The sequence below is a fragment of the Saccopteryx leptura genome, chromosome 4 (genome assembly GCF_036850995.1).
Source record: "Saccopteryx leptura isolate mSacLep1 chromosome 4, mSacLep1_pri_phased_curated, whole genome shotgun sequence".
Classification (NCBI taxonomy): Eukaryota; Metazoa; Chordata; class Mammalia; order Chiroptera; family Emballonuridae; genus Saccopteryx; species Saccopteryx leptura.
Genome location: NC_089506.1, coordinates 166,904,825 through 166,928,475, shown reverse-complemented (window position 1 = coordinate 166,928,475; position 23,651 = coordinate 166,904,825). Strand labels below are relative to the sequence as shown.

The following is a 23,651-nucleotide window of genomic DNA, read 5'->3' as shown; positions in this document are numbered from 1 at the left end:
TTTGCAGAACTTGCTGCTTACTTATTACTTTCAAATCAGAATACAAATCAAGAATTGTCATATATGTGAAGAAAGCTTGTAATAAGAATGAGGAATATTAAGATAAAAAATACTATAAATAACACAAAAGGAAACAGAGATACTTCAAGGAACAGAAGGGAACTTTAAAAAATTAATTAGAAGTGGCTTTAATTAGAATTTGGGGGTCAGCAAGAGGGCAGACTAGGAGTTTTCCATCGTCCCTCCCCCACAGCACATAGATTTTGAGAACCACCCAAGGATAAGGGTACCTTTGTGGGAGGTCCAAGATTCCAGTAGAGAAGTTCCAGCACAACATTGGAGCAAAAATAACTGAGAACAGGTGCCATGAAGAGGGTCAGAAGAACAGTTTCACTTTACCCATGAAGCCACTCCCTCAAGGTAGCACAGCTCAGTGCCAGGCAAGACCTCTTTAACCCACAACTTCTTCCACAGGGGAAAGCGAGAGCATAGTGAATGAGTGTCCAAGAAAATGTGGTGAGTATATACACTGCTCACAAAAGTTAAGGGATATTTCAAAATGAATATGAAGTGATAAAAAAAAAGCATTTGATTTTTTTAATTATTAAACAAGACCATCAGAAAAGCAAAATACAAGTCAAAGAAAGTTGTTTGATTATGCAAATGATATGCAAAACCAACTTTTATTTCATTGGTGAAACTGTACTATACAAAAGGCTGACATTACTGGAGTATCTGCGTGTTCCCCGATTCCCTAATTTATCTATGTATGTACACCCAGACACACAGGCACACACACAAAGAATATTATTCAGTCTTAAAGAAGATGGAAATCCTGCCATTTATACAACCTAGATAAACCTGGAGGCCATTATTCTAAGTGAAGATAAATACTGCATGATCTCATTTATATTCTGAATATCAAAAAGTCAACTCATTGTAACAGAGAGTAGTATGGTGGTTACCAGAGTGGGACAATAGGGAAGATGTTGGTATTAGGGTAAAAACTTTCAGTTATAATATGAGTAAGTTCTGGAGAACTTACAGCATAGTTAATAATAATGTATTATATAGTTGAAACTTACTAAGAGATTGTTTGTAACTTGTATGTTCTCACCAAAAAAAGAAAAGGTAACTATATGAGATGATGAATATGTTAATAAGCTTAATTATTATTATCATTTTACAATGTATGTGTATATCAAAATATCACATTATATACCTTAAATATATAAAATTTCAATTGGTCAATAATACTTTAATAAAGCTGAGGGAGAAAGAATATTTGGAACGATCAAGAAAAGATCATAAACAAAAAATAAAACCAGTATGGCAAAAAAAAGGAAGAAACCTTTGAAATTAAAAATGTGATGGCTGAAAAAATAATTCAATAAAAGGAATTAAAGATAAAATTTAAGAATTCTTAGCACACTGGAGAAAACAAAGAAGATAAAAGGTTCAGAGAAAAATTGGAAGAGAGCAAAGAGAGGGGAGGAAATTATCAATGTAATAATATAGAAAAATTTTCTGGCTCAAAAGTTTTAAGTTTTTATACACAAGAGATTTACCCAATGCTGAGCCCATGTATCAAAATAGACCCATGTTTAGGACATATTTTTGTAAAATTTTAGAACACAAAATATAAGAGAAATACTAAAAGCTTCCAGAGAGATTAAAAAGAAATAGGTCACCTAGTGTATCATTTAGAATCAGTTTCAGAAAACTTAATCATCTCTAGTAAGTTTAAGCAAGAAATAAAAAAGATATATGATATGAAATGACAGGGAGGGCTGATGAAATAGGTCCTAATTTGGGCTTCTAAGAACTATCCCCAGTCACACTGAAAAACTGGGCCACCAAGAGGACTCCTGCCCTTGCCATGAGAAGAAAAGCAGAGTATCACAAGCTCTCTGGCAATTCACAGAAACCATCACTGCAGTTCCCAGCTCAGAACCACATCATCTCTACCAAAATCCACATCAACAAAATGGATGTCTCACCCCCTAGCTTTGGACTGCCACAGAATGCGAAACCAGACACTAGAATCTCTGCCACCACAGACAGAAATAATTTCAATTTCTTCAACCTGGGCTTGCAGCAGAAATAAGCAAAGCACTACAAGGGTAGCTTTGACTATGACATTCACTTTGATCTTTCAAATCTCACATGGGGCCATCTAATTGGTAGAACCTATATCACATCTGAAACCCTAACAGCAAGAGAATCTAAGAAGTAGAGTTCTTAAGTTGTCCATTTCTCCAGCATAGGAATATATGTTAGAAGGTTGTAAGGAAGGCTGAAGAAGCCAGTCACTATTACTTGTAGTAGTTCAGCCCACACACTCCCTTCTTTTCATACTTAAAACTTTCACAGGAAAGGAGAGAATCAGTCTTATCAGTCACCACACCCACTTCTCAACCCAATGCTGATGTCCTGAAACCAGTGGTTCTCAAGTCCTACCCTGCATTAAATGACCCGAGTACTGGGCCCCTCTCCCCATGTTTCTGATTCAGTAAGTCTGGACACAGCCTGAAAATTTGAACTTACAACCAGTACCTAGGTGATGCTGTTGTTGCTTGTGCAGGTTCAACAGTTTGGGAACCCTCAACCAGGACTCACTTGGTCAAAGTTTTTTAACTGTTTGGTGGGGATTCTCATAACAAACTTGGAACATGCTTGAAGGCAGCTCAACCTCTGCCAGCATGAGTCACTGAATTATGGTATAAAAGAAGTACCTTTCCCCCATCACTGGGTGGACCTTATGTCTTTCAGGAAATAGATTTCTATCAAACTACTCCATGACATTTTGGGCTTTATTTGTTACATTATCTTGTGTTTCTTAGTTGATGCAATATTTCTTACAACAAAATATTGTAAATATATAGCATTGGCTTAGCAGTTGGTCAGTGGATGGTGAAGCAACTGATATCAGATGCCAGAAAGATGGCGATCTATGCTATGCAGTCTCAAAGCACTTGGTTAACTAACAGCTGTGGTAATTTGGGAGGCAGATAAAGTGCCTGCAAGAGTCTGTAACTTCAGGGAAAAAGATTTGAAAACTGAAATGTGTATTGTTGCTACTGACCTTTGAGCAAAGTGTAGGATGAAAGAGACAATAACAGGCAAGAAATGGTTTTATACAAATAGAAATGAAATGTACAGAAATTCCAGAAGCTTGGGGCTGCAAATGACTGGAAAAGTGGACTTCCATTAGACCTTACACTGTGAAAGGAATGACTGAGAAATGTTTTGATCAACACAGGTTAATTAAGACTAATCGTTATGAAAGAATTCAGCCTTGAGAACCATGGTTTTTCCACTTAAGCCTGATGGCCTTAAAGTAGTCACCATTAAATTGAGAGAGGGGCATGGAGGTTAGTGTAGCATCCACCGGGTATGAGAACAAACGTCGGAGACTTTCAGGAGTTAAGATGTTACTTTATTGGCCAGTTTAACCTGCGCAGGGGCGAACTCCCGAGATGTCCGGAGACACCGTGCTCACAAGGAGCTGCAAATGGGAGCTGCACCTGGAGCTTACAGCCAGGCCCTTATATATCCTAAGTGAGCAAGCACAGTACAGAAGCAGATGTGGCAGTTTAGCTATTGGCTAGGGAGGTCACACGCAGCATAGCAACAGGGGCCGGTTTTAGCTTAGTGGTGAATTTCAAACCTAAACTTCTGATAAGGGTCTCTGACCTTCTTTGTTCTCAGCCTCACAAGAGCCATATCAGCACTTACTGTTCCTTCAATAGTTACACTCTTTTCAACACTTCCTGTTCCCTCAATAGTTACACTCTTTGGCAGCCCCAGTACTCCCTGAATCTAACAGTTAGGAAGCAAAGAAACCAGACTTGAGAATTAAATTTGGGGAAGAACTCTGGATATGGCTAATGACTCACACAACTTCCTGGAAGAAAAAATATCAGAAGTGTATCAGGATTTGGAAGGAATTTTATTAATAAAGAACCATAAGTTCTGCATTTACTTGTTCAAACTTTAAAACAACCATCTGGTGGACTTCCAGTTTCAACAACAACAGATTAACTTCCATCAACTAACCTTCCCATTAAAAGTAACAATAAAAACTGGGAAAGTATGTAAAACAAATGTTTGAGGACATTAAAGAGTTAGTATTGCAAGGAGAATTTGAGAGCCTATGATTTTAGAGAGGAGTGACATCCAAGGTGAGCTTAACATTATCCTGGCTTTTTTCCTGGCAGCATTAAAAAAATGTGGTGTCAAGGACTAGAGTTCAAGCACAATGTGGTACACACAGGATACAAGGAGTCAGAGCACAAAATCCCCAAGAGGAGAGAACTGCAAACAAGGAACCTCAAAGCCTTCACATTAATTCCCATTAAGTTGTTGGCTGACTCTTAAGTGAAGAGCAAGAAACCCAGCAGAAAACAGCAATTGAAGTGTGAAGAACAAGCAGAGATTTCAGCCGGCACATGCTCAGTCTGGATGCCAAAGATAGGAATTGAAGTTCTGCCATGAGAGAGAGATTGTGGTAAATATCTCGGGCTTTCAGTTGAGAATCCAGCAGGGTGACACTGTAAGAGACAGAACCACACCCTACATTCTAATAGTAAGAATAAGAGCTATATCCTAATAGTAAGGATAAAACTGATACACCGTAGTCCTACATAGCCTAAAAGCAAGCATCCATTGGTTCAAGGTGATCTGCTGGCAGATCATAATCATTAATCACTAGGCCACTTCCATGCTAGGTCATTAAAAACCTCAGAAGTCTTTTACTCCAAGCTTCCTCCATTTGACTAGGTGGATGTTGGTGCTCAGACTTATAGTGGAAGCCAAGTATTGGAAATACAGGTTCCTGAAGGTGAAGCAGAGCTTTCCACCCATCCTGCAAAATGGGCTTTTAATAATAAATAAGCTTATACTGTATTGTGCAACTGAGACTTGAGGGTTTTATTTGTTACAGTGGCTTAAGATTTATCTCTATATGTATCACCTCACTGAAATGCCTTGACAAAGGTATTATTTTATTATCTTTGTTTTCTACCTCAAGAAACTAAGGCTAAGAAAAATTAAATGACCAACCTAAGGTCATTCAGTTCATAAATGACAAGACTAAGAAAGATTTCTTCTAGAATCAGTTTTTATGGCTTGTGTCTTTCTAGAAATTTGTTCATTTTGTTTAGGTTTTCTAACATAATAGGATACAAATGTTCTCAGTTTCTTCATATAATAATATTTTATTTCTGTAAGGTTAGTAGTAATATCTTCTCTTTCATTCCTGATTTTAGTAATTTGAGTCTTCTCTCTCTCTCTCTCCTTTATTTTAGCTAAAAGATTGTCAATTTTGTTGATCTTTTTGAAGAAGCAACTTTTGGATTTGTTGAAACCAGACATTTAAAAATATGATGTGAAAACTCTGAAAATCAGATTCTTTCTCCTCCCCAGGAATTTTTGTTATTGTTGTTAGTTATAGTAATGTTTTTTATATGTTCATTGACTTTTCTACCTTCTATGAAGTCTATAGGAAGATTCTGCTTGATTATGTAGTGCTTAGCTTAATAATTAGACAGCGATTTCCTTAAATTCATGGAACCAAAATGTCTCCCAGTGTTTCTTGAGGGTTTGTGTATGTGTGTTGGGGCATAATTTCAACACTAAGCCAGGTAATTGCCAACTTTCCCCTTGTCTTCACTTCTGCTTATAAGAAGCCTCAAGGTCAGCCTAAATAGAAAACTTAGGGCATTCTCAGGCTTTCCTGAGCTTACACACAGTTTATTTAGCACAGCTCTGGGTATGTGGGTTTCTGGATTCCCATAAGTATGTTGGAGCTTTTCAAAGTTCCTACAGACATTCTCCAGCTTTTTCTTTCTAGCTTTTTGGTTAACCTATTGTTGCCCCAATTATTACCGTTGCCTAAGGCAGCAGCAAGATGAATCAATTTCCTCTCATTGGTTTTGACAAGTGCTTCCAGGGAAAAGGCTTTTTGGACTGGGGTTGGCTCTGAATCAAATCAAATGAAGACAACCTAGCAAGTGAGATTTTTTTTTCTTTTAGGGAACCACCAGATAGGTGAAATAATGACTTTCCTCTTGGAATTAGGCTTTGAAAGAGTTCCAATCACATTCTGCCTCCTCTGGTGGCTGCCTGGCTGCTAGTTTTCACCATGATAGTGGGCTGCTGTTTTTCACTGCTACAGCAGAGCTGGAGACAAAGGAATTGGATTAGAGAAAGTCAAAACATCCAAATGCTCACTGTTTTTTCCTGAGATTCAGCTGTTTTTCTTGCAGAAATGCTTTAGACTGCTTGTAAGTCTTTGGTTAATTTCCAGAGTTCTGAAAGAGTTGATTCTGACGACTTTGCCAGTTTTCTTACTGCTTTTGTGAAGAAAAGAATTTTCTTCTGCTGATGTCACTTTAAAGCTATGATTAGAAGTCAGGTCCTCTTACTCCTTAACCAATCCTCCTTCTATTATAATACACATATAACTTTATGTACATTAGAATCACCTGGAAGTCTTGGTAAAATACGGATCTTGCTGGGCATCACATCTAGAGTTTCCAATTCAGGCCTGAGGTTGAATATACTTGAGAATTTGTGTTTTTTAAGGGTTTCCAGGTAATGCTGATGATGTTGGTTTGAGGAAATTACTCTTTAAGAACCACTGAATTACATTATGTGGTAGCTTTAACTCATTGCCTTAGGGAGTGATTCTCTCCTCTGGAATCAATAATAATACACATAAGTCAATAATATTTTCTCTATATATACATAAAAATACAATACAGAAGCTAATATATATTTAGTACTTACTACATGCTAGGTATAATATGCTTTAAAACTATTAGGTTATTTTAATTTACACAATGACTCATTGGCAGGCATTATTACTTTCCCTATATTTAAAGTGAAAATTGAACTCAGAGAGATAAGTTGAGTGCCCAGAGACACAGATCTCTAAATTCAGGAACATAGGGTTTGCTTGATTCCAGAATACATGCTTTAAGCTTCCATAGCAGTGTTTCCCAAAGAGTAATGGAGATCAGTTCTGATAGATGACTTAGGTTGGGACATGCATGCAGAATTAAAAACAATGACTCACATGGACAAAAAGTGATTCCAATTTTGGTTCTATTTTTCTATCCTTTGATTGCATTATGATAACAATGCCACTTGCATGCTTTGTCTTTAATATTTGTCTAATGTTTGGCAACCCATCCTTTTAACAGGGAATGGCTTTGAACTCAGAAACTTTAGACAATAGTTTCTAGCCAAAATTTAAAAACATAGTTTTCACTTCAATTACTTTCAACTTAGAATAAATGATGGAACTTTTCTTTTTCTTTAAAAAAAATTTTTTTTAAACTTTATTTATTCATTTTAGAGAGGAGAGAGAGAGAGAAAGGGAGAGAAGGGAGGAGCAGAAAGCATCAACTCCCATATGTGCCTTGACCAGGCAAGCCCAGGGTTTTGAATCAGCAACCTCAGCGTTCCAGGTCAAAGCTTTATCCACTGCGCCACCACAGGTCAGGCTGGAACTTTTCTATTTATAGTACTTTTATAAAGTTTCCCTCTTAAATAAATGGAAGAAAATGCATTTATTTAAAGAAAGTAATAAATAATACAGCAAGTAGTATCTACAGATATGGTATGAAAAAGATTGAAATTTGGGAAACCCTGCCCCAACAAACAGGTTAGTGTATCCAATTCCATAAACATGCAACATCCTAAAGGGAGATTAGGGACATATGATTAAATTATGAATTCGCTTCTAAAGAGAGAGAGACTTGGATGGAAAAAGACCTACAATTTCAAGAGCAACGTATGTAAAGCAGAGAAATACCAAGTTGAAAACGGTTCCTTGGTAAGAAATGTACAATAGGGATAGACAGAGACTTACAGATTTGGTTTCACAATATGTCTAGCAAATTCTCTTGTTTCTATAGTAAATTTTGGATAATCTGTTTGCATCACCCCCCCATTAGTTTCGGTTCACTGGAAAGAAATTTTGCAGTTGCCAGGGATAGCACAAGTAGTAGGGCTCTCAATTCTTGAGGGGGAGTAGTATGGGGGGGTTGTGGAGAGAGCAGGTGCGAGAAATATATCCTGCGTAATGGGCGCGCGCGAGCGTTTGTTTAAGAACTGTAGAGAAGCGGACCTGTTCAGGATGAAAAAAAGAGGATGTATGCGAGACGAAGAAATAATTTAGCATCACCAACATGATTAACTAAACTGGTTAGCTGGCTTTAAATCAAGCAAGGTGTTCAGGAACTACAGCTGTTGCATTTATTCTAGTTGCTTGTGATAGGAACTGTTATTTCCCAGCTTGACAACCGATCAGCCTCAGATGCGAACTGAAGGCACTGGTCCGGCCAAGGTTATAAAGAGGAAAAAGGCAAGTCCCCCCTTATAAACCTGCCCCCCCCCCAAAGAAATCAGAAATGAGTGGGCAAAGGTATGACTGCAGGGTAGGAGGAGAGAAGACACTGTTGAGTGCGCAGACTCAGCGTGGGTAAACGTACCCTTCCTCCACCTTTTTTTTTTTTTTTGTACAGCTCCTATAATGAACTGCAACGGAGTGAATATTATGCCAAGAGACCTTAACCTTTGTCATCAGGTTTCCAGTCAAATTAGGACTGACTTTAATACCTCGCTTCTGGTTGTTGCTGTTGTAATTTCTTAAAGTCTATCTGCGTCAGTCCTGCCCTTAGTTCTCCACACCCACTTCGCTTTCCCCATACCCCGCCCCCTCCTCCAAGTCCAAACCACAAAAGGCAGTGCTGTTCCAGCCCAGAACGATGCCCCGCCCCCTCCCCAATGTCGCAGTACTGCAGGGAAAGGAAGCGGGCCCAGACAGGGGCGTGGTGTGGAAAAGAGTGTAGCTCCGTCCTTCCTCTCTTCCGCCAATCTGAGAAGCCACCAGACCGAGAAGGGAGGACCAGGATGTATAAATACATTTTCCCTTTTTCTGCCACGTCCCAACCATTGACGTGAACCCACTCCTCTGGTTCCGATTGGATATACGGTTTCCCGCCCCCTCGCAGAAGTCCAGTAAGTCTATTGGTCGATGCTGCCTTAGGGGCGGGGCTTGCGTGCCCTCCTTCTTTCCCTTTATCGCAGCTCAAGGGGCGGGCCCTCCGCCGCCGCCTCTGCTTCCGCCGCCGCCGCTGCCGCCGCGGGCGCCGCCACCTGCCGCTGCGCGTTGGGCGGGGGAGGAGTTGGAGGCGGAGAAGAAGGCGGTGGTGGCGGGTGGAGGATCGAGCGCTGTTCTCGCTCCGGAGCCGCTGCACAGTTCGGTGAGGAGATTTTTTTTTTTTTTAATCTAGCTTGTCCTGATGTCCGGTATGTGAGGGTCGGGCACGGAAATTGCTGCCTTCACCTCCTCCCTTTCTTAATTCCTCTCGTGAGGGAGCGGGGCCTGTCCCCGGTCCGCTGCGCCGGCCATGGTGGGTGGGGTTGGTGGCTGTTTAGAGGCCTTCCTCGCCTCCTGGGCCCTGTCTAGCTGGGACCCAGGGCCGCGCTCGTGTCCCGGCGGATGACATCGATTGGTATCGGGTCTCCACCGTTCGCTTTTTCCTGCTGTCTCTTCTGCTGTCCTTGGTGCCTTGGCCAAGGACCCTGCTGCCTTTCTCCCCACACTCGCGACTAGATGAGTTTCCCTCGACTCGCAACCCCCGCCCACCTTCTCTGCCCATTGCCAGTCGCCGCGCATCGAGCTGATCCATCTTACGCCATAGGCCTACTGCCCCTCTCTTCCGAAAAACCGTCTGTTGCCGTCACTCTGCTGGCTGTATTTGCATCTTTCTCGATTGTCACGGAGGCTCGGGCCCGTAGGCACTCCGTGCAAACCATTGCACTCGGTTCTTCTCCCGATATTGGCACCATTTCGTCCATGGTTCTCCCCACTAAAGACGTCAGGTCAGAGCACGCCTCTGGTAGACGCACCTTCAATTGTGGCCTCCCTAAAATGACTGCTTTTAATCATTTTGCGCACATTCAGAATGGTAAGTTTAAAGCTGCTCACACCAAGTTACAGAAAAGGGGAGGAGGTAGTCTTTTTGTGGGGAGGAAGAAGAATCTATTTAGGGGATGTCCCTTTCCAGGCATCAATTTTTTTTTTAAACATACCCATACCCTGCTGTGAATCTGTTGGTTCTGTGAAGTTGACGCTTAAAAAAAATAAAAAGTCTTACTATATTGTTATTTTTATCATGAACTGTTTGATCAGTTAAATTTTTAAAAATGGCAGTCATGTCTGCTGAACACCACAGATCCTTTGAGGAGTATGTAAATAAGCATGAAGATAGCAAAAATAAATGTTTGAACTATTTAAAAAAAATTTAATTGCCTTAAGGAATTCATCTCATTTTATATGCAATACCCTTAATTAAAAAAAATTAGCTGCAGACATGCAAACTTGATGTAAAATTCAACAATATAGAAAAGGAATGATTAGGTAAAATGTGAACATTTCTTTTCATTCCGCAGTCCCATGTCAGTATGGAGAGTTAACAGTTGACATGCGTCTTTCTATGTGCACTTTTTAACACATATACGTACGTGTAAAATTGGGGAGGCGGTATATCAAACACATTAATATGTCACTTGCTTTCTTAATTATATATCTTAAACATAATCTTTACTTGTTATATATAGGTCTCCCTAATACTTTTTTTTTTTTAAAAACTAAGTGGTATTTCATTAGTTTGAATGGGCTATATATACTGCTCCCCAAAATTAGGGGATATTTTATAGCTTCATATTCATTATGAAATATCCCCTAATTTTTATGAGTAGTATATTTAAGTGTCTTTTACTGAAAGACATTTAATTTCGTTTTGCTATCACAAGTAGTACTTCTTTGAAGCCGACTTTTAAATTTATTGACGTTTTCAATTATAAACTTTAAATCTTTCTAAATTTTAAAAACTCACACAGTATGAGAGAATATAAAGTTCTTCTCCCACTTCCTATAATTCTACCTTCAGAGTCAACTGTTAGGAAACTTCCTCTGTCTGTATGTGATTATATCTGGAGCAAGGATTCCTAGAAATAGAATTGGGGTTAAAGGTAATGCATACTTTAAATTTTGATAACCATTTCTTCCTCCTTATTATTATTCCAGAGTTACTCATTACTGTTTTTTGTGCATTTCTTCTCCAGATGAACTTTAGACTCAACTTGTAAATTAAATAAAAAATCTCTTAAGTATTTTTAATAAGGTTATATTAAAATTTTAGATTATAATTTGAAGTGAACTGACCTGTATGATACCGAGTCTTCTGCACTCAGAAATATGTGTGTGTGTGTGTGTGTGTGTGTGTGTGTGTGTGTGTGTGTGTATGGTATCATTCTATTTTATTCACATCTTGCTTTGCTTTATATTCTTAGGGAAAGTTTTATAGTTTTCTTGTCCATGTATATTACATTCTTTCATAATATTTCCAGCTATTTTATGATTTGATTGCTCTGGTGCATGAAAATGCTCAGTAACATTCTTTTTCTCTGGTTTATAAGAGAGCTTTTGATTTTTTTTCTGTTTATCATGTATCAGATCACTTTATTGAATTGATGGTTATCTGAAAATAGTTACAGTTTTGTGGCTTTCTTTTCAATGTCTATAACTTAGCTTGTTTTCCTTATTGCTTTGCCTATTTTATGTCCTATATAAATAATGTTGAGTAATAGCAGTGATACCTAAAAACTTGATTTTGTTTCTGACTTTAAAGGGAATGCTTCTGATGTTTCACCATCAGTTATGATGTTTGCTGAAGTTTCTGATAAAGAAAATTATGGTAAAATATTTTCTTCTATTCTTGGCTTTCCAAGATGATTTTATTGTTGTTTTTCATTTGTGAGGACATTTTAAAAAGTCATAAATGGGTATTAAATTTTATTGATTTTTTTTTTTACATGTTTTGAGTGGCTATATAAGGGCATCACTAATATTCCCTGGTTAATATTTTCCCAAGAGAGCTCCCTTATAAAGTAACTACTATATTGAGGATAATTTACATATAATAAAATATATGTATTTAAAATGTACAGCTCAGTGTGTTTTGACCAGTGTTTACAACCATGTCACCATCACCACAATCAAGAGTAGAATTTTTTCATTACCACAGTTGAGATCTAGAGTATTTTGTCATCCCCAAAGATTCCCTTCTTTTTGCAGTAAATTACATTTTCACCCTCAATCTCAGGAAACCATTTGTCCTTTTTTCTTATTATAAATTGGTTTCATTTGTCTAGCATTTTATATAAATGGAATTATGTAATATGTATTCTTTTGTATCTGACCTTTTTTTCTCTCAGCGTGATGTTTTTGAGGCTCATCCATGTTTTTGTGCTTAACAGGTTCACAACATTTTACTGCTGAGTTCGTTGTATATTGATTTAACCCAATTTGTTGACCACTTATTTATGGATACTTGCATTATTTCCAGTTAGGTGCTATTATTAATAAAGCTGCTATGAACATTCATTCACAGATTTTTGTGTGAACATATGTTTTCATTTCCCTTGAGTAGATAGGTTGTATGGTAGGTGAATGTTTAAATAGAAGAACCTGCCAAAATACATATATCCCATGATACAATTCCAGTTGCTCTGTATCCTCATCAACACTTGGTTCTTTCAGTCTTCTTAATTTTTGCTCCTCTAGTGGTTATGTGGTAGAATCACACTGTAACTTGAATTTGTATTTATCTGATAAATGACATCAAGAAATGACTCATGTTTATGGGTCATTTATATGTTTTCCTTTGTGAAGTATCTGTTCAAATCTTTCACCCTTTCTAAAGATAGGGGTGTTTGTCTTACTAAGTTGTAAGAATTCTTTGTATATTTATTATATAGGTCATTTGACCCACACAAGCACATGCACGCATGTTGCAGTCTGAAGCTTTTTTATTTTCCAATATTTTATAAATAGAAGCACTTTTAACTTTGATGAAATTTAGATTGTCAGTTTTTTCTTTTATTATTTGTGTTTCTGTGTTCGTAACTTTGCACAATGAAAAGTGTGCAGATTGCCTTTCATGTCTTCTTCTATAGATTTTAGAGTTTTGGCTTTTATGTTAAGGTGTATCATCCATTTGAGTTTTTTGTTTTTTTTAAATATGGTATGAGATTAAGGTCAAGGCTCACTTTCTGAGTTCCAGCCGCATTTGTTGGAAACACTGTACTTTCCCCGTTGAATTAACTTAGAACTGAATTGGCTATATTTGTGAGTGTATTTTTGGACTATTCCTTTGATATTTGTATCTATCATTTTGCCAGTACCACATTGTCATTGTTATTGTTGCTTTCTAATAAGTTGAAATCAGGCAGTAATTTGAGTACCCAGCTTTGCTCTTTTTCCTATAAAATTTTTTAGAAGTGATTTGATTTCTATAAAAAGTACTGAGGGGCGCCCTGGCCAGTTGGCTCAGTGGTAGAGCATCGGCCTAGCATCCGGAGGACCCGGGTTTGATTCCCGGCCAGGGCACACAGGAGAAGCGCCCCTTTGCTTCTCCACCCCTCCGCTGCGCCTTCCTCTCTGTCTCTCTCTTCCCCTCCCGCAGCCAAGGCTCCATTGGAGCAAAGATGGCCGGGGCGCTGGGGATGGCTCTGTGGCCTCTGCCTCAGGCGCTAGAGTGGCTCTGGTCGCAACATGGCGACGCCCAGGATGGGCAGAGCATCGCCCTCTGGTGGGCAGAGCATCGCCCCATGGTGGGCGTGCCGGGTGGATCCCGGTCGGGCGCATGCGGGAGTCTGTCTGTCTCTCCCTGTTTCCAGCTTCAGAAAAATGCAACAACAACAACAACAAAAAAGTACTGAGGGGAGTTTCACTTAGATTGTATTAAATATATTGATCAATTTGGAAAGAATATATAGCTTAATATTAAGTCTTCCAATTAATGAACCCAGGGTATCTCCATTTATTTAAATCTTCTTTGATTTTGTTCATCAATCAGCATTTTGTAGTTTCAGCATACAGATACATGTTGAAAAAAATGTCATTTTTGTTAGATTTATATCCAGATAATTTATCACTTCTGAGAACACTGTAATAGTTTTCTTAAAATTTAGTATACAGATGTTTGTTGATAGTATGTAGACATACAATTGTTTTGTACACCTTGAATCTGACAACCTTGCTAAATTCTCTTAATCTAGTAAGACTTTTTTTCATAGTTTCTTTGGAAGTTTTCTTTGTAAATAATGTCATTTGAAAATATAGAAAAGTTCTGTTTATTTTCAGTTTATATGTATACAACCTCTTCTCCTTTTTTCCCCTTTATTTCATTGGCTCAGACCTCCAGCCTGATATTAAACAGGAGTGGTAAGAGCAGATATCTTTGTCTTGTTCCTGATCTTAAGAGGAAAGCTTTCAGTCTTTAAATATGAAGGGGCTTTAATCAAGTTATTATATAGTGGTACCACACAGTTTCGTTCCTACAATAATGACATAACCCACATTTCAACGTAAGTCAAAACACACCCTAGCCTAAGTTACTTACCTATCCTAAAACAGTTGTAAAATCATAATCTAGACACAACTAAGCCACAGAAAGAGAATAGTGCATATATTTCCGCCACACACAACCAAACCAGTAGTAGTCTGTAAGTACTATGCTAACAGCGTAAGCCAAAACACTCACATCTCAAGTTTTTTAAGTTTTTATGGAAGTGAGTGTCCTAAACTTATGTCGAAACTGTCATAACCTGAGGACCCCGTGTATTGTAACATTAAGTGTAATAGGCCTTTTATCAAGTTAAGGATGTTTCCATTCTATTCCTAGATTGCTAAAAGAGTTATTATGAGTGGATATCGAGTTCACTAAAATTTTCATGCAATATTTATTGAGACGATTATATGGTTTATCTTTGGTCTTTTAATAAAATGAATTACATTGATTGATTTGTTTTCAAGTGTTGAATCAACCTTGATTCTGTAGGTGTACCTCCCTTGGACATGGTATATTATTATTTTCCTACATTAGTGGATTTGATTTGCTAATATTTTGTTGAGTATTTTTTTATTTCTATGTTCATGAAATATTCTTTTCCAAATTATTTTTTTGTATTAAAATAATGCTAGCCTCATGGAGTTGAAAATTGTTTCTCTATTTTCTGAAAAATTTTTGATAGGCTTAATAGTTATTTCATAAATGTGCGTTAGAGTTTGCAAGCTAACCCATCAGTACCTAAAGTTTTCTTTGTTGAATGGTTTTAAAGGATAAATGTAATTAATAGGTTAGGATGATTAAGGTTACCTATTTTTTAAATTTATTTATTGATATTAGAGAGGAAGGGAGAGAGAGAGACAGAAACATCCATCTGTTTTTGTGTGTGCCTTGATAAGGGGATTGAACTGGCAACTACTATGTATCCAAATGACGATCTAACCAACAGAGCTATCCAGACCCGGCATCTATATCTTTTTGAAAGATTTCAGTCTTTGACTATATAAGTCACTTTTACTCACTATGTGAGCTTTAATAGTTTGTGTCTTTCAAGGAATTTATTTCATCTATCTATTGCCATAAAGTTGTATATTATCTCTTTAATATGAAGCATCTGTAGTGATACTCTTTCTTTCATTACTGATATTGACAATGTGTCCTCTCTTTTGTCTTTAATTATTAGTATGTTTCCAGGTTTATCAATTATTTTATTTTTCCAAAGATTCAGTTTTTTATTTTAATGCTTTTTTAAACTAAGATTTTAATTTCATTGATTTCTGCTCTTTACTATTTCTTTTTGTATGCTTTGGGTTTAAATCTACTCTGTTCTAATTTCTTAAGGTATAAGCTTAGGCCATTGATATGAGTGAGACCTTCTCAGCACTGCTTTAGATGTTCTCACAAATTTGTTGATATTTTCTAAGTTCTTCTTGACTTTCACTTTGACCAATGGGTTATTTAAAGGTATGTTATTTAATTTCCAAATATATGTTATTTAATTTCCAAATATTTGAGGATTTTACCTCTTTCTGTAGTTGATTTCTATGTTTAATTTTGTGATAAGTGGATAACATAGATTATATAATTTCTTTTAAGCACTTTGAAAGTTTTTATGACCTCGAATATGGTTAGATTTGGTAAATGTTCAATGTGTACTTCCAAATAATGTATATTATTATTTTGGGTGGAGTATTCTATAAGTTCTATATTTCATATTAATTTCAATATTTTATATTAAAGCAGACCTTCTCAGCACTGCTTTAGATGTTCTCACAAATTTGTTATGTTGATATTTTCTTTTTTTTTTTTTTTTTTTTTACAGAGACAGAGAGTGAGTCAGAGAGAGGGATAGACAGGGACAGAGAGAGATGAGAAGCATCAATCATTAGTTTTGTTGCAACACCTTAGTTGTTCATTGGTTGCTTTCTCATATGTGCCTTGACTGCGGGCCTTCAGCAGACCGAGTAACCCCTTGCTGGAACCAACAACGTTGGGTTCAAGCTGGTGGGATTTTGCTCAAACCAGATGAGCCTGCGCTCAAGCTGGCGACCTCGGGGTCTCGAACCTGGGTCCTTGACATCCCAGTCTGACGCTCTATCCACTGCGCCACCACCTGGTCAGGCTATGTTGATATTTTCTAAGTTCTTCTGTGACTTTCACTTTGACCAATGGGTTATTTAAATGTATGTTATTTAATTTCCAAATATGTTATTTAATTTCCAAATATTTGATGATTTTACCTCTTTCTGTAGTTGATTTCTATGTTTAATTTTGTGATAAGTGGATCAGGGGTCCCCAAACTTTTTACACAGGGGGCCAGTTCACTGTCCCTCAGACCGTTGGAGGGCCGCCACATACAGTGCTCCTCTCACTGACCACCAGTGAAAGAGGTGCCCCTTCCGGAAGTGCGGCAGGGGGCCAGATAAATGGCCTCAAGGGGCCACATACGGCCCGCGGGCCGTAGTTTGGGGACGCCTGATAGATTATATAATTTCTTTTAAGCACTTTGAAAGTTTTTATGACCTCAAATATGGTTAGACTTGGTAAATGTTCCATGTGTACCTCCAAATAATGTATATTATTATTTTGGGTCGAGTATTCTGTAAGTTCTATATTTCATATTAAATATTAATTTCAATATTTTATATTAAATAATCTGTAATACTCATGTCAAATTGATTGATGGTGCATAGTAAGTTGTTTATTTCCTTACTGAAATTTTTGTCTACTTGTTTTTTTGATCACATGAGAAGAGTTGAAGTCTCTGAGTATAATTGCATATTTGTCTATTTCTCCTTTTTGTTCTAACAAGTATTGCTTCATACATTTTGAACCTGTGTTGTTAGGTCAGGCATGGCCAACAGTTTTGCCCCCGGGCCAGATTAGAAAGAAAACTTTTTTCACTGGCCGGACGAAATATTAAAACTAAAAAATGTTAAATACAAAAACGATCTGTTTAAGTAAACAAAATTTTATTATGTAATTTGTTTATGAATAAATGTGAGTGAAAAAATTTTAATATACAATATTATTTTAATAAAAATATATTTTAATAAAAATATAATTACCATATAAATATCTAAACTATCACAATCAATCGAAACAATATTTAATTAGTAGAATGAGCTTGAAGGGGTTATATCGCAAATAAAACAATTATTTTGTTTTACAAACAGCCTGGACACGTTTTCAGTTATCAACTGCAGCTATTGTCTATGCTACAATGCCACTTGATTCAGTACACTTGACCACAAAAATAACAAATTGTTTGACCTTGGGTGCGCACTGGCAAACTCCACCTAAAAGAATGTGGGTTTACTTTGCCGCTAAACGTCAAACAGTTCATATCGAGTACAGACGAGTACAAAAGTTGTAAATCTTTATAATGGAATTTTTTTAAAAAATGAAGTATCACGAATCCATTCGACCAGTTATTGAAAGTTAATCCTAGATTAGTCACATGGGGAATTCTTTTTCGCATATCACTATCTTCTTAAATATCTTGATTTCCAGTAATCAAAAAGGCTTCCGCTTCTGAGTAGCTGAGATTTTAAAATAGCGGAGAATATTAAAAATTTAACCACGGGCCGCATAAACTCATTTCATGGGCCGGATTCGGCCCACGGGCGGTATGTTGGCCATGCCTGTTTTAGGTGCATATATATTTAGGATTGTAATATCTTGGTGAATTGACTCCTTTATCATTATATAATATTCTTCTTTATCTCAGGTAGTATTCCTTCTTCTGCATTCTTCTGATATTAAGATTGCTACTACACCTTTCATATGATTAGTTTTTGCATGATATATTCTTTTATTTTTGAATTTATGCCTTTATATTTAAAGTGGGTTTGCAGTTAGACAACTCACTTTTTTAATACATCCTGACAGTCTAGAAATGGAAACATGCAACAAAGTATTATCTTATGGCGCATAACAATGCAGCATGGTACAAGCTGGTGCTGGATTTCCAAGCTCCACTGTAGGATGCATTTAATACTATATAAGTTTTGTCCGAATGGTTTTTTGTCTGTTGCTCATGATTTGCAAATGCTATGCATGGTACAAAAGGTTGTTTGAATGAGCCTATAAATTCTAGAGATATCTAAGTGAACCTCAATACTATTTTTTTTTTTTTTCTGAAGCTGGAAACGGAGAGAGAAAGTCAGACCATGCGCCCGACCGGGATCCACCTGGCACGCCCACCAGGGGGCGACGCTCTGCCCACCAGGGGGCGATGCTCTGTTGTGACCAGAGCCACTCTAGCGCCTGGGGCAGAGGCCAAGGAGCCATCCCCAGCGCCCAGGCCATCTTTGCTCCAATGGAGCCTTGGCTGTGGGAGGGGAAGAGAGAGACAGAGAGGAAGGAGAGGGGGAGGGGTGGAGAAGCAGATGGGCGCTTCCCCTGTGTGCCCTGGCTGGGAATCGAACCCGGGACTTCTGCACGCCAGGCCGACACTCTACCACTGAGCCAACCGGCCAGGGCACTCAAGACTATTTTTGTCAATGATACAGGCTAATAAGTTGCAATCACCCTGAGCCTAAGCAAACTCAACTAATATCAACTAAGTGTTACTCTTTGAAGTCATGTAGTGTGATATCTCTGGCTTTGTTTCTTTTTCTTAAGATTGCTTTGGCTATTTGGTGTCTTTAGTGGTTCTGTACAAATTTGGTTTTTTTATTCTATTTCTTTAAAAAATGACATTGGTATTTTGATTGGGATTGCATTAAATCTATATATTACTCTAGGTAATATGGCCATTTTAATATTTAACATGAAATATCTTTCCATTTCATTGTGTTTTTCTCAATCTCTTAGTAATACTTTGTAGTTTTCAGAATATACGTCCTTTACAGTCTTTCCTAGGTATTTTAATTCTTGTTATTACTCAATTTATTACTAGGTATTTTATTCTTTTTGTTGCAATTAGAATTCTTTTTCATTTCTTTTTCTGAAGTTTTGTTATATCAGAAAGCAGTGGATTTTTGTATTTCGACTTTTGTATCCTTTAACTTTACTATATTTATTATTTTTTATACTATAGTTTTCTGGTGGCGTCTTCTGCATACAGACTCATGTCATCTTCAAAGAATGACACTTCATTTCCAATTATGATTTCCTTTGTCTCCTTTTCTTGTCTGATTGCTTTGGCTAGGACTTCAGAACTGTTTTGAATAAGAGTGGTGGGAGTGGGCATCCTTATCTTGTACCTGATTTTAGAGAAAGACCTTTCAGTTTTTTGCCATTGATTATGATATTGGCTGAAGGAGTGGCCTTTATTATGTTGAGGTACTTTCCTTTGTACCATTTTATTGAGTGTTTTAATGATAAATGGATGTTTTATCAAATGATTTTTCTGCATTTGTTGATAAGATCATATGACTTTTATGCTTTGTTTTGTTAATGTGGTATAATACTATACATTGATCGATTTGCATATGTTGAACTAGCCTTGTGCCCTGGAATGAGCCCCATCTGATCATGATGTATTATTTTTTTAATGTGCTGTTGTATTAGATTTGTTAGGATTTTTGCATCTGTACTCATCAAAGGTGTTGGTCTTTAGTTTTCTTTTTTGTGTCATTCATGCCAGGTTTTGATGTCAGGGTTATGATGGCCTCATAAATGTGTTAGGAAGTATTGGCCTCTTCTTCAGTTTTCTGAAAGAGTTTGAGAAGAATAGGTACAATGTATTAGATCTTTTTTGAATGCTTGGTAGAATTTACTAGTGAAGCCATCACATCCTGGACTTTTCTTTTATGGGAGGCTTTTGATGATTGTTTTAATATCCTTACTGTTGGTCAGTGTGTTGAGAGTTTCTAATTTTTCATGATTCAGTATAGGAAGATTATATATTACTAGGAACTTATGCATTTCTTCTAGGATATTGAATTGGTGGCATATAATCTCATGATATTCTAGTATCCTTTGTATATCTGTGATGTCTATGGTAACTTCTCTTTCATTTCTGATTTTGTTTATACGAGTCTTTTTTTTTCCTTAGTGAGTCTAGCCAGGTGTTTGTCAGTTTTTTTAATCTTTTCAAAGAACCAGCTCTTTGTTGTATTAATTATTTTTGTAGTCTTTTTGTTCTCTATTTCATTCAGTTCTGCTCTAACTTCTGCTGACTTTGTGCTTATTATTATTATTTTTTTTGTATTTTTCCAAAGGGAGAAGTGGAGGAGAGGCAGAGACAGCCAGTCTCCTGCATGTGCTTGACCGGGATCCACCCGGCATGCCCAGGAGGCGATGCTCAGCCCTTCTGGGGCATTGCTAACTTTGCTCCAGTGGAGTCTTGGCTGCAGGAGGGAATGAGAGAGATAGAGAGATAGAGAGAAAGGAGAGGGGGAAGGGTGTAGAAGCAGATGGGTGCTTCTGTGTGCCCTGGCTGGAAATAGAACCTGGGACTTTCACACGCAGCCAACGCTCTACTGCTGAGCCATCATCTAGCCAGGGCCTGACTGTGGGCTTCTCTGTTCTTTTTTTTCCTAGTTCTTTAAGATGTAATATTAGGTTGTTTACTTGGGACTTCTCTTGTTTTTGGAGATAGGCCTGTAATGATAAAAACAACCTCAAAAACTCCCTTTTGCTGCATCCCAGAAGTTTTGATATGTTGTATTATCATTCTCATTTGTCTCTATATATTGTATCTTTTGATTTCACCTTTTATTTCTTCTTTTACCCAGTCATTTTTTAGTAGTATAATTTAATCTCCATATATTTGTGGTTTCTTTACTTCCTTTTAGTAGTTGTTTTCTAATTTCAAAGCATTATGCTCAGAGAATATGCTTGATATGATTTCAGTGTTTATATTTGTTGGGGCTAGTTTTTTTACCTAACATATGGTCTGTCCTTGAGAATGTTCCATGTGCACTGGAGAATAATGTATAATGTTCTGGAATGAATGGTGCTGAAAATGTCAATTATTTCCATTTGGTGCAATGTGCCATTTAAGGCCTAAATTCCTTTATTGATTTTCTGTTTGGATGATCTAGCTAGAGCTATTAATGGAGTATTAAGTTCCCCAACTATGATTGTGTTTTTGTTTGTATCTCCCTTTAGTTATATTAGTAATTGTTTTATATGTTTAGGTGCTATCTGATGGGGTGCATATATATTTTAAAAAGTGCTATATCCCCATTATCATTATAAAATACCCATCTTTGTCTCTTGTTACCTTTATTATATTGAAACCTATTTTTTTTAATATGTAAGTATGACTACACCTGCTTTTCTGTGATATTATTTGCTTAGAAAATCAGTTTTCACCTTCATTTTGAGTCTTACTTTGTCTGCAGTTTAGATGTGTCTCCTAAAGGCAGCATATGGTTGTGTTTGGTTTTTTTAATCCAGTTTTTTTCTCTGTGCCTCTTTATTGGTGAATTCAGTAATTATTGATGTATGAGGATTTCCTATAGCCATTTTAGTTATTTTGTTTTCTTGTAACTCTGTGCCTCCATTGTGTTTTTTCTTTTGTGTTTCTGTGTTTTTGTTTGTTTGTTTTGTTTTTAAGTGAGAGGAGGGGAGATAGACTCCTGCATGCACCCCAACCAGGATCCACCCAGCAACCTCCATCTGGGGCTCATGGTTGAATCAACTGAGGTATCCTCAGTGCCTCATGCTGATGCTTGGATCAGCAGAGCTATCTATCCTCAGCACCTGGGGCCGACAAACCAGTTAAGCCACTGACTGCCAGAGGGGAAGAGAAATAGGGAAGGGGAAAGGGAGGGAGGGGAAGAGCAGCAGATGGATGCTTCACTTCTCCTGTGTGCCCTGGCCAGGATTGAACCTGGGATGTCCACATGCTGGGCTGATGCTCTATCCACTGATACAACTGGCCATGGCCAGTCTGTCTGTTGTCTTTGGTGGTATTCCATGCTTTTTTTCTCTGTTTCCTCTTTTTTAAGATATGTGTCTTAGTTTTGGGTTATTCATGTGTGTATGGTTACCATTAGGTTTGTGAAAAAGGAAGTTCCGTATAAACCAACATCCTTTTTCTTTTGAATCCATCTAATCTCCATTATCGTTTTTGTTTGTTTGTTTGTTTTTGTCACAGATTATCCCTGTTTATGCTGTAAGTTTGTTGGTGTTCTTACTCAAAGTTTTGTGACCTTTTGTTTTTTGTTTCAGGTAGAGCAACCCCCTTGAGTATTTTCATGCAATGGAGGTCCTCTGGTGATAAATTTGCTCAGGTTCTGTATGTCTGGAAAAGTCTTTATTTCTCCTTTATATCTAAAGGGTAAACTGCGGGATATATTATTCTTGGCTGGTAACTTCTCTTTTTGTAGTTTGATCATTTGGTTCCTCTCTCTTCTAGCCTGTAGAGTTTCTGCTGAGAAGTCCATTGATAATTATTAGGCTTTCCTTTATATGTTACTTTCTTCTTTTTCCTGGCTGCCTGGATTATTCTTTGTCATTACTTTTTGACGGTTTTAATACCATGTATGTATGTGCCTTGGAGAAGGCCTTTTTTGGATTGAGATAATTAGGTGTTTTGTTTGCTTTGTGGAATCTGAAGAGCTAGCTCTTTTCATAGCTTTGGGAAGTTCTCATCAACTGTTTGTTTGAATAGGATCTCTATTCCCTTCTCTCTCTCTTATTTTTCTGGTATACCTATTGCTTTTTCTAATAGAGTCAGATAGTTCTTGTAGAGTTCTTTAATTTTTATTCTTTATGCTCAAGTCTTTCTTCCCTTGTCATCATTTCTAGATTTCTTTATTCAATATCACTAAACTGTTTCTCCATTAGTCAGTTCTGTTTTCTGTGCTCAGTAGTTCATTCTTGGTGTTTTTTATTGAGTTCTTCAGCTTTACTATTTTTTTGGTGTTTTAGTAAAGTTTCCATTTCTTTGGTAAAGTACTTTTTTTTTTTTTTTTGGAGATTTGTTTCCTGCACTCATTAAACTGCCTGACTATATTTTCTTGCATCTCATAGAGTTTTTCAGAACTGCAGTCTCAAGTTCTCTGTCATTTAAATCATGCATTTCTATGTCTTTAAGTTTGTTTTTTTGGAGATTTTTCATTTTCTTTCTGAGCTGCTTTGTTACATTGGTTATTTATGATGTTTTGAACAGATTCCTTCTCTGTCTAGGTATCTACCTATGTATGAATGGCACTTCTCTAGCAGATTAATACAAAGAGGTCTTTATTATTTTCTAGTATTCAGTGCTGAATCACAAATTTTTTTAGCTTTATTGCACTTCTCTGGCTTTTCAAAACTCCA

The 23,651-nt window shown here is 37.2% G+C and overlaps 1 protein-coding gene across 5 annotated transcripts in view; it reads left to right on the top strand.

Annotated features, from left to right (window-relative positions):
- Nucleotides 1-9,137: 9,137 nt before the first annotated feature.
- PJA2 (praja ring finger ubiquitin ligase 2) overlaps nt 9,138-23,651 on the top strand; it is an 81,901-nt gene continuing 67,387 nt past the window's right edge. For 2 of the 5 annotated variants that reach the window (XM_066381974.1, XM_066381972.1), the window contains exon 1: nt 9,138-9,275. The gene's annotated coding sequence lies outside the window, so the exon portion shown is untranslated. The remainder of the gene's footprint in view (nt 9,276-23,651) is intronic. The other 3 variants (XM_066381976.1, XM_066381973.1, XM_066381975.1) reach the window with 3 other exon arrangements.